This window comes from Podarcis gaigeae, assembly GCF_964106915.1.
Source record: "Podarcis gaigeae genome assembly, chromosome: 7".
NCBI classification, from domain to species: domain Eukaryota; kingdom Metazoa; phylum Chordata; class Lepidosauria; order Squamata; family Lacertidae; genus Podarcis; species Podarcis gaigeae.
In genome coordinates this window covers 69,297,548-69,312,417 of record NC_139683.1, presented here as the reverse complement: position 1 = coordinate 69,312,417, position 14,870 = coordinate 69,297,548, and the positions used below count along the sequence as shown (strand labels likewise).

At 43.2% G+C, this 14,870-nt stretch overlaps 1 long non-coding RNA gene across 1 annotated transcript; it reads left to right on the top strand.

Annotated features, from left to right (window-relative positions):
- The first annotated feature begins 519 nt into the window (after positions 1-519).
- Positions 520-3,541, top strand: LOC310849030. Its single transcript, XR_014566750.1, has 2 exons — positions 520-559; positions 3,056-3,541. It is a non-coding gene; the product is annotated as an uncharacterized lncRNA (long non-coding RNA).
- The last annotated feature ends 11,329 nt before the right edge of the window (positions 3,542-14,870 follow it).

The window sequence follows — 14,870 nt, the reverse complement described above, 5'->3', positions numbered from 1 at the left end:
TTTGTAAAACATGGATAGCCAATGTGGGGCCCTCCAGTTGTGACTGGAGTACAGGTCTCATCAACTCTGACCCACTGTCTGGGACTGATGGGAATTGAGTCCAACAATATTTGAAGGGCACCACCTTGAACACAGCGAGCAGCTCTTCCCTTCTCCTTCTACAGCCCACCTGGAATATCAGACATGTGACAGATTGCACTTAAACCATTTGTTCTGAAATTCCTCTGATGGATGTCATCTTTATCTCTCAGAGTGGGGTTGGTCCAGTGATCTGAGCAGCAGTGAATCTGCTTCAGTCCTCACATTCTTTCACTGTAACTCATCCCCTTAATCTGTCCAAAATGAATAAACAAACTCACAAGAATGTTGCAAGCGATTCACCTTCTGTCTTCCAGGTGGTCGGTACAGGACCCTTTGAGTTGGTTCTAAGATGCCTAATTGTGGATGATGTAAAAAGCCCTTCCTGAATTAGTCCCTAATGGATAATTATCAATTGGTTTCCAATATCCCATTTGGGAGCCTCTAGCATGATTTTATATCTCCTCGCAGACACAGATAAGTATGTGACCTGGCGTGTAGCACGCTTTGCAACTGCTGCTAGGAAAATTAGAGCAAATTATATAGCCAAGGTAGCCATCAACTGTAAAGGAGATGAATTTATTTGACCCTATCTATCTACATCAGGCTATGCTCTATCTTTGTCACCAAACTCCGAGTATAAATTGCACACTGTATTAATTGACATTGTTTTTTCATATATTAGTGGCCATGTGATGATTTTAGCTTATGAATTTTATTTTTCAATGTCTTGATTTGTATATTGGGGTACTTTTATAGCTCTGTTTAGAGTACGTAATGTTTTCATCATATAAATGTTTTAAGTCTTTTGTATCAATCTAGTATATTTTCTTTTAATTGTTGAATGATTCTGTGTACATTGCAGCAGCCTTTTGTTATTGTTTAGTCGTTTAGTCATGTCCGACTCTTCGTGACCCCATGGACAAGACAACGCCAGGCACCTCTGTCCTCCACCGCCTCCTGCAGTTTGGTCAAACTCATGCTGGTAACCTCGAAAACACTATCCAACCATCTCGTCCTCTGTCGCCCCCTTCTCCTTGTGCCCTCCAACTTTCCCAACATCAGGGTCTTCTCCAGGGAGTCTTCTCTTCTTATGAGGTGGCCAAAGTATTGGAGCCTCAGCTTCACAATCTGTCCTTCCAGTGAGCACTCAGGGCTGATTTCCTTCAGAATGGAGAGGTTTGATCTTCTTGCAGTCCATGGGACTCTCAAGAGTCTCCTTCAGCACCATAATTCAAAAGCATCAATTCTTCGGCGATCAGCCTTCTTGATGGTCCAGCTCTCACTTCCATACATCACTACTGGGAAAACCATAGCTTTAACTGTACGAACCTTTGTTGGCAAGGTAATGTCTCTATTTCTCAAGATGCTGTCTAGGCCTGTCATTGCCCTTCTCCCAAGAAGCAGGCGTTTTTTAATTTCATGACTGCTGTCACCATCTGCAGTTATCATGGAGCCCAAGAAAGTAAAATCTCTCACTGCCTCCATTTCTTCCCCTTCTATTTGCCAGGAGGTGATGGGACCAGTGGCCATGATCTTCGTTTTTTTGATGTTGAGCTTCAGACCATATTTTGTGCTCTCCTCTTTCACCCTCATTAAAAGGTTCTTTAATTCCTCCTCACTTTCTGCCATCAAGGTTGTGTCATCTGCATATCTGAGGTTGTTGATATTTCTTCCGGCGATCTTAATTCCGGCTTGGGATTCATCCAACCCAGCCTTTCGCATGATGAATTCTGCATATAAGTTGAATAAGCAGGGAGACAATATACTGACTGACTGAATGACTGACTGACCTCTCAGTAGCCTCCGATACTATCAACAATGGTACCCTTCTGGACTGCGTTGCTGGGGTGGGACTTGGAGGCACTGTTTGACAAGAGAGACGTTCATGTTGAGTTCCAGCACCATTTTCCCCTAGAAAAATAAAGGGATCGTTGAAAGTGCAAGATATCTGGCTTCCCTAGCTTACTTAGAGTTCTTGTTATGGGATGAAAAGCATATCACCTACTATTATCCCATACTTCCCCCACACCCACTTTCCAATAACAAGTAAGCATTTTTCTAAGATGCTTAGATCTTCACTGAAAGGAGGAGGCAGATAAGAAACAAATGACGCTGTCTTTTTCTCTCTCTCCCCCACCCTTTTTTATATGAAAAGAAGCCATGTGTTTCACTTATCAGAACACCAGACTTTAATAACAGATGCTTCCCTGCCTTCCTGCCCACCAAGGGATGGTCTAATGCCTGGAACCATGCTTCAAATTGACGTTTAAAGCAAGAGGGAGTTTACATAAAATGAACTCCAGGGAGGCAAGGTTTGTTTTAACTTGGCAGGGCCTACCACGAAGGAGACAGCCCTTTAACCTCAATTTTCTCCTGAAATGGGTCAGGAGTTGCTCAGATGGGCATGGAACTAACAGGCCCAGATAGAGAAAGGGGTGATTAGTCAATGGTAGCCTGTCTGCATTTGAATGCTCTTTTTCTACCTGATAAATGGACATCACATGAAAGTTCATCGCAATCCCTCCTCCCACCCTAACATAAAGCCCACAGCCACAAACAACTTGATTTTAGTGTATTGTATTACTATTTATATCCATGTTCTAACATTGAACAGCAAACCCCTATTTGATCATCACAAAAATCAAGTGATTTAGCATAGCTTGAGGATCAGTGGAGACAAATGCTGAAAGTCACCCAGTGAGTTCTGAGTTTCCCTTCCTTCTCCTGAACCCAGAACTCTTGCAGAAAATAAAAAAGCAGGGGGGATCTTTAGAGTTATATATTTTAATATTCACAGTAGTTTATCCCACATTCCTAAATACTCAGAATGTATGTACTGTTTAAATCTGACTTCATACTTTGATATGCAAAGTCAAGGGCAATTGTACGTATATAATTTTTGTTTGTAAGCCTGCAAGCAAGGTCATATGCTGTTATTTTGGAATGGTGCCTATTAACTTCGTGTATTTTCTAGATATGGTGATGATGATGATGATGATTCGGCCTCCAGGTGGAGGTGCTGCCAATAGGTGGAAACCTGTAACCTTTTAGCTGTTGACTAAATTCTTGACAATTGGCCATGCTGATTGGAACTGATGGCATCCAGAGGGCCACAGATTTTCCATATCTGCTTTGCAGTGTCTGAGAGTTACAACTACACACGGTACCTTTCAGAGGCAAGTCTTTCCACATAAAGGCAATTGCTTATCTCCTCTTCTTCCCTCCTGGCCCAGAAGTGCTGGCAAAGCATCTCTAACTCACTACAAATAATTGGACCGGGCCCTAAGAATGGCAGAAATGGCACTTGATATATGGGAGCGACATCCCTTAAACATACATGGAAAGCTCGAACTTGTCAGTTGCTTTCCACAACATTGTGCACAGTGTCATATAAAAATGGATATATGTTTCACTGTACAAAATCTCTATAAATAATATTAAAGGTACAGAGACCGATCAATGCTGAGAAATGGAACGGCATTTGTGTTGCTTGGGACTGAATGTTCTGTCCTCTAGCAGAATTATTCCTTTCTAGAAATATTCCTTCAGGATCAAAACACCTACTGTTTCCCTTCTTCCTTCCCCATACCATTTTACTAGGTGCCTGTATTATTAACCCCGCTTTCGTGTTCTTGGTTTGATCTGCTTCAAATCACTTGCGAATGCAGGAACTTGTAATAAAAATATAGCTACTTTTGATTTAGGAACCTCAGTAAATGAAGCTCTTCATTTGTAGGTTTCTGTGGGAGATCCTTGAATCCTAGGTGCCTTGCCACCTTTCTCCCTCAAACTGCGGTTTGATATCACAGGTGCATATAAAGCTGCCTGATACCATATCAAACATTTTTTTTTCCAATTCAACACAGTGTTGTCTGTTCTGAGACAGGAGACAGATACATTTATCTTACACTTGATCCTTTAAGTTAGAGATGGCACGGATTGAGCCTGGTACTGCCTGCATGCAAAGCTTTGGCTCTGTTACTGAGTTATAGTTCCTTCTACCATTGGAGCGGCGCTGTGGGTTAAACCACAGAGCCTAGTGCTTGCCAATCAGAAGGTCGGCGGTTCGAATCCCCGTGATGGGGTGAGCTTCCATTGCTCTGTCCCAGCTCCTGCCAACCTAGCAGTTCGAAAGCATGTCCAAGTGCAATGACCGCTCCCCACATAAAAATGAGGGGTGGACGTGTGCAGCCCCTGGATCTGGAGTGGCTCCTTCAGCATAGGCTTGGCTTCGCCTTCCCTCAGGTGGGATACCTGGAGGTCTCCGTCTACCTCAGTCAGCTGTCCAATCCCACCTGGGGGAAGCGTTGCCAAGGAGACCAGGCCAGGTAGGGGAGGGACTACCTGCCCACACAATAGAGGGAGGATCATACCTGGGAATCCTCACTTGATAAATAGGTACTGCTCTGGCGGGAAGGTAAATGGCATTTGCGAGCGCTGCTCTGATTCGCCAGAAGTGGCTTAGTCATCCTGGCCACATGACCCGGAAGCTGTATGCTGGCTCCCTTGGCTAGTAAAGCGAAATGAGCGCCACAGCCCGAGTCGTCCGCGACTGGACCTAACGGTCAGGGGTCCCTTTACCTTTACCTTTACCATTGAACTATGTTTCTTCCCATGTTGTACACGGTATAAGAATATAGGAAGCTGTCAATGCTGGCTCTCCAAGGCTTCAGCCAGGAATCTCTCACAACTCTACCTGGAGATGCCAAAGATTGATCCTGGGATCTACTGAATGCAAAGCAGATGTTCTTTCACTGAGCTATGGGGTAGGTTCCATATGGTGAAAGTTATCCAAGCTGCCCTAATATTTCGTTTTACCAGCCAAAGATACAAGGAATTCCTGCTTTTGCACATGCATTTATTTTCTCATCTGGCTGCTGAATGCCATCCTACACAGAATGTTGTTTAAGAGTAGCTCCATTGGGGCAAAGGAAAAACAATGGAGATGAGATACAGAATCATAGAATTGTTGAGTTGGAAGAACTCCATGAAACATCTAGCCCAACCAACTACAATGCAGGAATCCTGCTCACAGCTATCTCTGGTGGGTTCAAACCACTAACCTTCTGGTTGTATTAAATTTTTGAGATATTGCTATTTTTTTTATATTTACTGTTTACCATAGCACACACACACTCTTTCCCTCTTGATAACGTAAACTCTCTCTCTCTCTTTATGTGTGTGTGTGTGTTTACTCAGAAAACAAATACTCAGGATCTCATATTTGAAAACTGCTCTCTAAACTCTCAACTATTTCTTTGATGCCCCTGACTTCCAGGATGGATCTGGCATTGTTTGTCTAGCTATATAGTGCTTTCAGCCCATCGACCAAAGCTTTGCTTCAGTTAGAAGAGCGATGATCTATTCCATTACAGAAAAGATCAGAAAAGTTACAAATAGCAGCACTTTTCTGCGTGGCTTTGTTTGCCCCCTGCATTTCAGAGAAATGTCACAATTTTGCTGCAAAAGAGATTGCCTTCACACATTAAATGTCACTTTTGCCTTGGGAAAAAAGAAAGAAAACCAAAAGAAACAGTACAAGACAACCTGTCTTTCAGTTTTGCAGACACCAATATTTTTTAAAAAAGAGGAAAAAAGTATGTGGTAAGACACTTATGTAATTTGTTAGCCTTTTCTGCAAGTGAAGGGAAGAGAATCTTTGGAAGTACTATTTTTAAAATCGTGCCATTATTGTATTTGGTACATGTAAGAATGTTGCTGGGATGCCATGCCAGATCTAACTGCTACAAAATTGCTATAGAAGCTTGAAATGGCCTTATTGGCAGCTGGCTTTCAAAGATTGCCAGTGTACGGAGATTCCCAGTGTCCATCACCACTTAGGAACGCAGGAAGCTCTTCTACAGCTGGTCCATCTTGTCCAGTGTTGTCTACACTGAATGGTGGAAGCTCTCCAGGGTTTCAGGCAGGAGACATTGCCAGTTCACTAGGGTCTGAACCAGGAACCTTCAGCATACAAAACAGGCATAGGCAATGACCGATTGACATGTGACCGCACATACGCAGATCACACCGAACCCAGAAGTGACTTTATAAATGGCAAAAGCAGTGCCTGGCCATCCCACGAGCCTTTGCAAGTACAATCTTAGGAGCCCTTGCACCAACTGTTGAGGCCTGTGGAGAGTTTGAGTTTGAGCAAGGAAGTTTGGAGGGAGCAATTGTGGTGGAGTTTGGTGCAGTCTAGTAAGTGCTGCTGGTTTTTAAAAGGGTCGTTCAAGGCTTTCCAGCAGTGTAGAGGGTGTTTACAGGCTTTTCCAATGGTGTGTGTGTGTGTCTGTGTCTGTGTGTCTGTGTTTGTTTAATTTATATACCACCCAGGACATGAGTGGCACTATGGTCCTAACCACTGAGCCTCTTGGACTTGCCAATCAGAAGGTCAGTGGTTCGAATCCCCATGACGGAGTGAGCTCCTGTTGCTCTGTCCCAGCTCCTGTCAACCTAGCAGTTCAAAAGCACACCAGTGCAAGTAGATAAATACGTACAGCTGCAGTGGGAAGGTAAACAGCATTTCCATGCACTCTGGTTTCCATCACAGTGTTATGTTGTTCCAGAAACAGTTTAGTCCTGCTGGCCACATAACCCAGAAAGCTGTGTGTGGACAAACACCGGCTCCCTCAACCTGAAAACAAGATGGGAGCTGCAACCCCATAGTCGCCTTTGACTGGACTTAACTGCCCAGAGGTCCTTTACCTTTTTTTTTAAACCTTTTTATATGCCACCCTATACGCGGAGGTCTCAGGACAGTTCACAGAACAAAATCAAAATATAAAACCACAATATATATAACCAAAATTAAAACGACCCAATAACACCCCCAACACCCCCACACACACATTTTAAAAGGGTATAGGATGTCAATCAAATTAAGACCTGCTTAAAAAGGAACGTTTTTGCCTTTTGGTGTTTCAAATATATGCAGTTATGAGTTACAAAGCATATATGAGTTACAAATGATATGTGGTGCCTTGGCATGTAACCCCCTGAATAAATGGGGAGTTGCTTGTTCTCTACTGTGGTACAGCTCTTCCTCAGACTCTCTTATTATCTCTGTTCTTTCCAATATCCTTTTGGGGTGTTGTTGTTTTCTACAGTCAAGTAGTATATAAATTTTATGACAAATAAATTGGAAAGCAATAAGAAACAGCATCTGGAAGTGGTTGATTGATATTTACCAAGTTGATTGATATTTCCATATATTTGGAAATCACAGTAATGCCGTGTAATGGTAGAGAAGTGTGAGCTTCTCCCATTCACCATGCGGGACAGCTCTCCACATCCGCACAGAATCGCACAAAGTCCTGGCTTGCCTGATGTTTTTTCGAGGAAAGGGGAACCACACAAATGTCATCTCTGTGCAGTCCTCCCAGTGTGTCTCCTATCAGAAGCTGTCTGTATAGTAGAACAAGCAGGGGTGCCAACTGGAATAAAATATTGGGGGGTGGCCTAGGCAGTGGCATAGCATGGGGGGTGCAGGGGGGCCGACCGCACTGGGCGCAACATCTGGGGGTTAGGCTTAGGGGGTGCAAATCCACGGGTTAGGGGGCACAAATTACTTGCCTTGCCCCGGGTGCTGACAACCCACGCTACGCCACTGGGCCTAGCCCCACCCTGCAAAATCGACCACACGATACAGTGCACACACACCATTTGAATGGGAATGACCATCAACTTTGTGGGGGCCCTCCCCCTTCAAATGTTTTATTGTAAGGGCCGAAGGCCCCTAGGAGTTGGCTCCTGTGAGAACAATGGTGGCACTGCAGCCCTTCCTCACATTGTGTGAACTGGAGTTTGGCCTCTAAACTTGGACTTAGACTTGGCCTTTTGGATCCCTTATCTCAGGATCTCAGGAATGGGGAAGTTATGCTTCCCCCACATGTTGTTGCAATCCAGATCCCATCAGCTCCAGCCAGCATAGCCAATGGTCAGGGATGATGGCAACTGTGGGTCAAACTCGGTCCTCCAGATGTTTTGGGCCTACAACTTGTCGGCATGCAGAGGGCCGCAAGGCCAGCTGGCTAGCCCCAGCTGGGCCGTCTCCTTCCAGCCATCCTGCTGCAAAGACCCATCGGCCTCTGCTCTGACGTAAATCAGCGACCCAGGCTTCAAAGCCGGGGCACACTATCGGCCGATCAAACTGCACACACAGAATAGGCATGAGGCTTGTGAAAGCATACTGCAACTACAGATTTATTAATCATAAATCAGGACAAAGAAACATGTTGTCTCTCTCTTCTCGTCTTCTCAGAGAGACAGGGAAAAGCAAATGCAATACACACAATGGAAGTTCCCCGCAAGCAGTGCTGGAATGTAAACAGACATGTGACACACAGCAGTTCCACACATCTGTCCCTTAAGGAGCAACTCCCATGATCCCTAGCTAACAGGACCACTGGTCAGGGATGATGGGAATTGTAGTCCCAAAACATCTGGAGGGCTGAGTTTGCCCCTGCCTGGTGAAGAACATCTGAAGGGTGACAGATTCCCCATCACTACTGCACCTGAATCAGTTTGGGTCCTGTACGGTCTGTTTGTTCACTATCATCCCTGACCCAAAACTGGTACTTTTACAGTGCATTCTGATATGTGTCCACTCAGAGGCAATCTCCAGTAAGTTTAATGAGACTTGCTCCCAAATGAGATGCATAGGATTTCACCCACTGAATCACTAACCCTAGTACAGGTTTCAATACAAATTCAGCTGGGTTCAATTGATTACAGCAATGATGATTTCACTCTTATTTTCTTGGGAGGCAGTAAAAGGTGGGAATCACATAGCTGCTGTGAATCCTCTAACCGCCCATCAACTGCAGAGCAAAGTACATATAAATGAAAATCCCTGCCTCTGGATATATTCCTTAAAAGGTTATTGAAAACTCGCTGCTGTCGGTGGACAAACTAACAATATTTTGTATACCAATTGGAATGCTTTCTAATAGCAGAACAATTTAGATATTCTACATATAAACGTATAAACAAATAATTGCAGCTTTTATAGTTTAATTATTGTGTAAGGCTATTCTGCTTGCTGCTGTGAGGCTGGGAAGGGTGAGGGTACAGGTTGGTCAAATAAATTAAGGCCTGTTAGGAGGTTGACTAACATTGGGAACCTGGGAGATAGTATTCCCTATGGCTCTATTTTCGTTCACTTTGCAAGGAGACTGCTTAAGACCCTTTAAAAATGGTAGCCTTGAGAGTTCTATTGGTCACCTCAGAGGAGGTGAGTTACTAGTCAGAAGTTTATGTTATTGGTGTGTATTAGTTTAGTTATCATTAGGGTTATTTAGCTAATTAACTCACACCAAATAAATGCATATTGCTACTGGGCTATTCCCATAAATTTAAAAGTTATGTATTGCTGCTGAGCCATTCCCCGTTGAATTGTTAATTTTTTTTCTATTTTCTTTCTCCCTCTCTCTGTATATATCTCTTCCTGAGTGTGAGTCTACGTTCTTGGATAAATCTGCCAAAACAATGTCTAAAGATTCAAAAAAATATTAGCAGGTGTGTGTGTGAAACCCATATTGAATGAGGAGGCTTGCTAACTGTTGAATAGCCAAAGAACCCCACAAATGTTTCTGCGTACCAAAGAGTGCTTTGGGCATGTGGGGTTTTTGAACAGCTGCTCCCTTCACATCGGAAGATGCTTTTGAAACTGACGGTGCACTCCTATGTGTGATTAGTACTCAGAAGTAAGCCTTAGCAAGTTCAAGGGGACTTACTCCTAGCTAGGTGTGTACAGGATCATAGCCAGAGAAGACTGCTATGCTGCTGTGTGTATGCTATTTAGAGGGAAAGTTTAAAATCCTAGACAGCCTTGGGTCTGTCGCAAAGGATGGAGAGTCTGTGGCCTTCCAGATGTTGGTGGGCTTCAACTCCATCTGCCTCAGCCAGCATTTCCAATAGTCAGAGATAAGAAGGGTCAAGCCTCAGCTGGAATATCACAAGCCCCACCACCCGGTCTGGGGAAAAAACCCAAGATTTTTTATGAAAGTCCTGTTAAGAAATAAAGAAATAGGAAGTCTACTCTTAGCTGGTTCTTTGTCTTCACTCAAACGCTTGAGGCTATTCATTCACATTATAGGGAAGTTTTTAATGACTGGTGCGTTATTGTATTTTTAATCATTGTTGGAAGCTGCCCAGAGTGGCCAGAGATGGGCAGGTTATAAATAAATTCTTATTCTTATTCTTATTCTTATTATCATAATAGTTTTCATTGTTGTCCTTCTGAACAAGACATTTTGCTTCCTGAGGCAGAGAATCCAAAATGAAGTAAAAATGCACCAATAAACTAAATGATATACCATGTAGGACCTTTTAATGGAGGAAGAAGAAGAAGAAGAAGAAGAAGAAATTATTTATTTATACCCCGCCCATCTGAAATACATTAAAACATCAGTCATTGAAAACTTCCCTAAACAGGGCTGCCTTCAGATACCCCAAAATCTGCCACCTGAGGTAAGCCAGCTCACCCCATTAATGGTAGGACTGCTCCTGCTTCTGAGGACTTGTTTTGAGGAGGGCTTGGGAGTCATTTTAGTTTTTGTTTACACCAGTTTGTTTCCAGAGGTACCGTAATGTCAAGAATGTGGGAATAGAGGGAAAAAATAATACATATATATAAATGAATACTTTTTTGGGTCACTGGCAAGATTGGGGACCAGGAGGTTTTGTTTATGTTTAAAGTTTTGTTTGTCTAGCTCTATCTTGTTATATATCTATGAAAACCAATAAAAGTATTTACAAAAAAAGAATATTATAATGCTGTGAATAAAAACTCCAAAATAACTGATGCTTTGCTCTGCCTGGCATTGCAGTTTGACAAACAGTGACATTAATCCAAAGTCTGCAAATCGTGATGGTTTTGAAGCATAAATAATATTATCTTCTGTCAACATGTCCTACAGAACCGCTTCTTAACATAAATTCCCTTACCAGAAATTGTCTAGACTCCTAGGGGTTAAACACAGAGCATATTATATTACTTTAGCTCCTACTTTACATAACTTCTTCAAAACCTTAGTTTTGACTTCCCAAATCAACTTTTACTGACGCTACATGAAGAAACAATGTTTAGATGTTTGCCCCAGAAAGGTGACTCGAAAATTAGTTTTCTTTTAAGAAAATAGTTGAGTAACTTGTGCGAAATATTCATTTCATAGCTCTTGGATACAGAATACCCACGTCAAAAAGCAGGCATTTTGCAATAACTGAATGGCAGTGCACATGTTTTGATCGCGGGTGTTTGTGCGGGGTATGAGACTCTCCTGAGAAACCTCTGAAGTATTTTTTGGTCTTTTGGGGGCTACCTTTTACATAATTTCATGTTTCTCCTGAGGAAAAGTCCCAAATTCATTTTGAATTTTGCTTTGGGCAAAAATCCGATGACTTCCTAGCAATGCATAGGAAATGCACACACCTCTGAGAAATGCCAGCCTTCTGAACTGCTTTAAAACAGGTGTGAGGGGTCTGTTGCAGCCCAAGAGCCATATTGCCTCATGGGGAATGTTCCTGGGGCTACATGGGTGAGGCCAAAGACAAACGTGGATGCAACAACAGGTGTGCCTCTTGTCTTTGTTTTGTAGGCTGTACAGTGGTACCTCGGGTTAAGAACTTAATTCGTTCCAGAGGTCCGTTCTTAACCAGAAACTGTTCTTAACCTGAGGTACCACTTTAGCTAATGGGGCCTCCCACTGCTGCTGCGCCACTGCCGCACGATTTCTGTTCTCATCCTGAAGCAAAGTTCTTAAACAGGTACTGTTTCTGGTTTAGAGGAGTCTGTAACCTGAAGCATCTGTAACCCGAGGTACCATTGTATTCCAGAAAGAAAAGGCGATAGTATTAATAAGTAGCAGCAGCAGTAGTAAACAGTAACTGCAGCAGTAGAAGCATTGCTTAAAAAAATTGTTTTTATTAAAGATTTTATTGGGTTACAGAAGTACATATGTCATCTGTATTTTCAGATCATGAAGTCCTTTCTACAGATCTGTTATATTCAATGTGAGACATTAATGTTCTATACAGTATAGCATTGATTTTCTTGAAGCCAGCCCTTCCCCATGACAATGGGTGCCTGGAGCATGCCGATGCCATTGTGGCATGTGCACATTTGTGCATCATGTCGGCAAGCACTCCAGCATGCTGACGTCATGTGTACATGTTGTAGGGCAGGGACGTCCAACTCCCAAGATACTGCAATCTACTCCTGGGGGGGGGGGACTGGGAGTGATCTACCCATTTGGTGGGGGGGAGTTCAGAGTTGTTGAACTTTTTTTAGGGGGCAGGCCTAAGTTTCTGAGCCTTTTTTAGGGGGGCAGGTCAAAGTGGTTGAGCTTCTGGACCTGGACCATAAGGAAGGCTGATCGCTGAAGAATCGATGCTTTTGAATTATGGTGCTGGAGGAGACTCTTGAGAGTCCCATGGACTGCAAGAAGATCAAACACATCCATTCTTAAGGAAATTAGCCCTGAGTGCTCACTGGAAGGACAGATCATGAAGCTGAGGCTCCAATACTTTGGCCACCTCATGAGAAGAGAAGACTCCCTGGAAAAGACCCCGATGTTGGGAAAGATGGAGGGCACAAGGAAAAGGGGACGACAGAGGGTGAGATGGTTGGACAGTGTTCTCGAAGCTACCAGCATGAGTTTGACGAAACTGCGGGAGACAGTGGAAGACAGGAGTGCCTGGCGTGCTCTGGTCCATGGGGTCACAGAGAGTCGGACATGACTAAACGACTAAACAAAAAAAAAGTTATTGACCTTTTTATGGGAGGTGGGCTTCACAAAGTTGATGACCTTTTTTTAAACAGTAAGTGTGCAGAATAAAAATTAATCACTCACCAACAACACAGCCACTAACAGACAAATGCAGCGCTACAGCAGACAACAAAGGGACGCACACTAAACGCTACGCAGGGAAAGACCAAGGGGGGAGGGGGGCGGAGATATGATTCTAAACAACCCAAGCAATAATGATCCAGCGATTGACCATGATTGTCCGGGGATCAACCTGTCAATTGCGGTCAAACAGTTGGAAAACCCTGTTGTAGGGCATGTGCATGTCACAGAATAGAATCTGCGGGTCCTGGGTCCTTCGTTTAAAATTTGTGGATGCCCAGGCACCCAGGGGCCCGCATAGCTGAGCCTGTACTTGAGGCTTCTCAGAGATAGGAGGAGTCCCAAATTCAACCCCAGATTTTGCTTGTGCAAAATACTGGGGGCAACTCAAGACAGATACATGGACTGGGAAACTCACTTTCCTATTTACATATGAATTAAAACATTTTTTTCCCTAGCACAAATTTCATGAGGAAATTTAAATTCATGGAACATGATCATATGAATCTCCTCAAATATGCCTGGAGAAATTTCTGGAACAATGGGATATCAGCTCCACCCAAGGCATGATGGATAACAGCAGCAACCAAGAAAAGATAGACACAACATTTTACAAGGATAGGAAGAAACGCCATGGACAGAATAACTGCCACACACAGGAAGAACAAGGATAAAGTCTGAGTGCCTCATTTGTACTATTATAAATCATTTACTGTGTCAACACAAATAGAAGTTATTAATATTGCAGTTGTTGTATAAGGGATTATTATTATGACCGGAATGTAATTGAATTTAATAAGATTATGGAATGCAGAAATGAAGAAAATAATCAAACCATCAATTCTAGCACGTGGGGGGCACCTTATCTAAATTATATAATTCAGTATTTGAACAATTGGTATTAGTAATGGTATTATAAACTGATATTGTTATAATGAAACTATTATTGGATTGTAACTGAAAACTAATAAAAAATATATTTCAAAAAATATGCCTGTGGGGAATTCCTTCTTTGCAGGTGGTCCCCACTCATAAATTGAAGGTGACAGGATATGGTTCAGTGGTAGAGTACATAGGACATGCTTACCATGCAGGGAATATCCCACTAAGTGCAATCCTAGAGATCTTCAGTACAGACAGTCCTGAGCTAGATAGATGAAAGGTCTGACTTTACATTAGGCAGTTTCCTGTGTTCCTAAGTTCTCCATACAAGGGAAAGCTGAGAAGGAGAATTTATTTCAACAACCACCCAAACATTAAAGCACACCTTGTGTACAACCCATGTCACTGGATCTATCCATCTGAAATTTGGCATAATCGTCCAGATGTGTCAAAGCAATAAAAAAGTATAGCTGTTTATTGATTTCCCATTAAGGTCAAGGTCAAGGTATGTTACCCCTGGATGGTTAAGTCCAGTCAAAGACGACTATGGGGTTGCAGCGCTCATCTCACTTTTCAGGCCAAGGGAGCTGGCGTTTGTCCACAGACAGTTTTCTGGGTCATGTGTCCAACATGGCTAAACTGCTTCTGGCACAACAGAACCCCGTGATTTAAACCAGAGCACACGGAAATGCCGTTTACCTTCCCGCTGCAGCAGTACCTGTTTATCTACTTGTGCTGGTGTGCTTTCGAACTGCTAGGTTGGCAGGAGCTGGGACAGAGCAACGGGAGCTCACCCTGTCGTGCGGATTTGAACCACCAACGTGCCAATCAGGAATCCCAAGAGGCTCAGTGGTTCAGACCACAGCGCCAGCTGCGTCCCTTACCTTACCTTGCCTTTCCCCATTATAGCTGGTTAGAAAGGTATCTGAAACTTTGAGAAGTGAACCATAGCAAACCTCTGCTTTGGATCCAAACCAAAGTGAACTGCTTGAGTCTCCAAACAGAAGCAAACTGTTATCCAAAGTCTTTTTTTCTTTTGTTTTCTGGCTCACATTA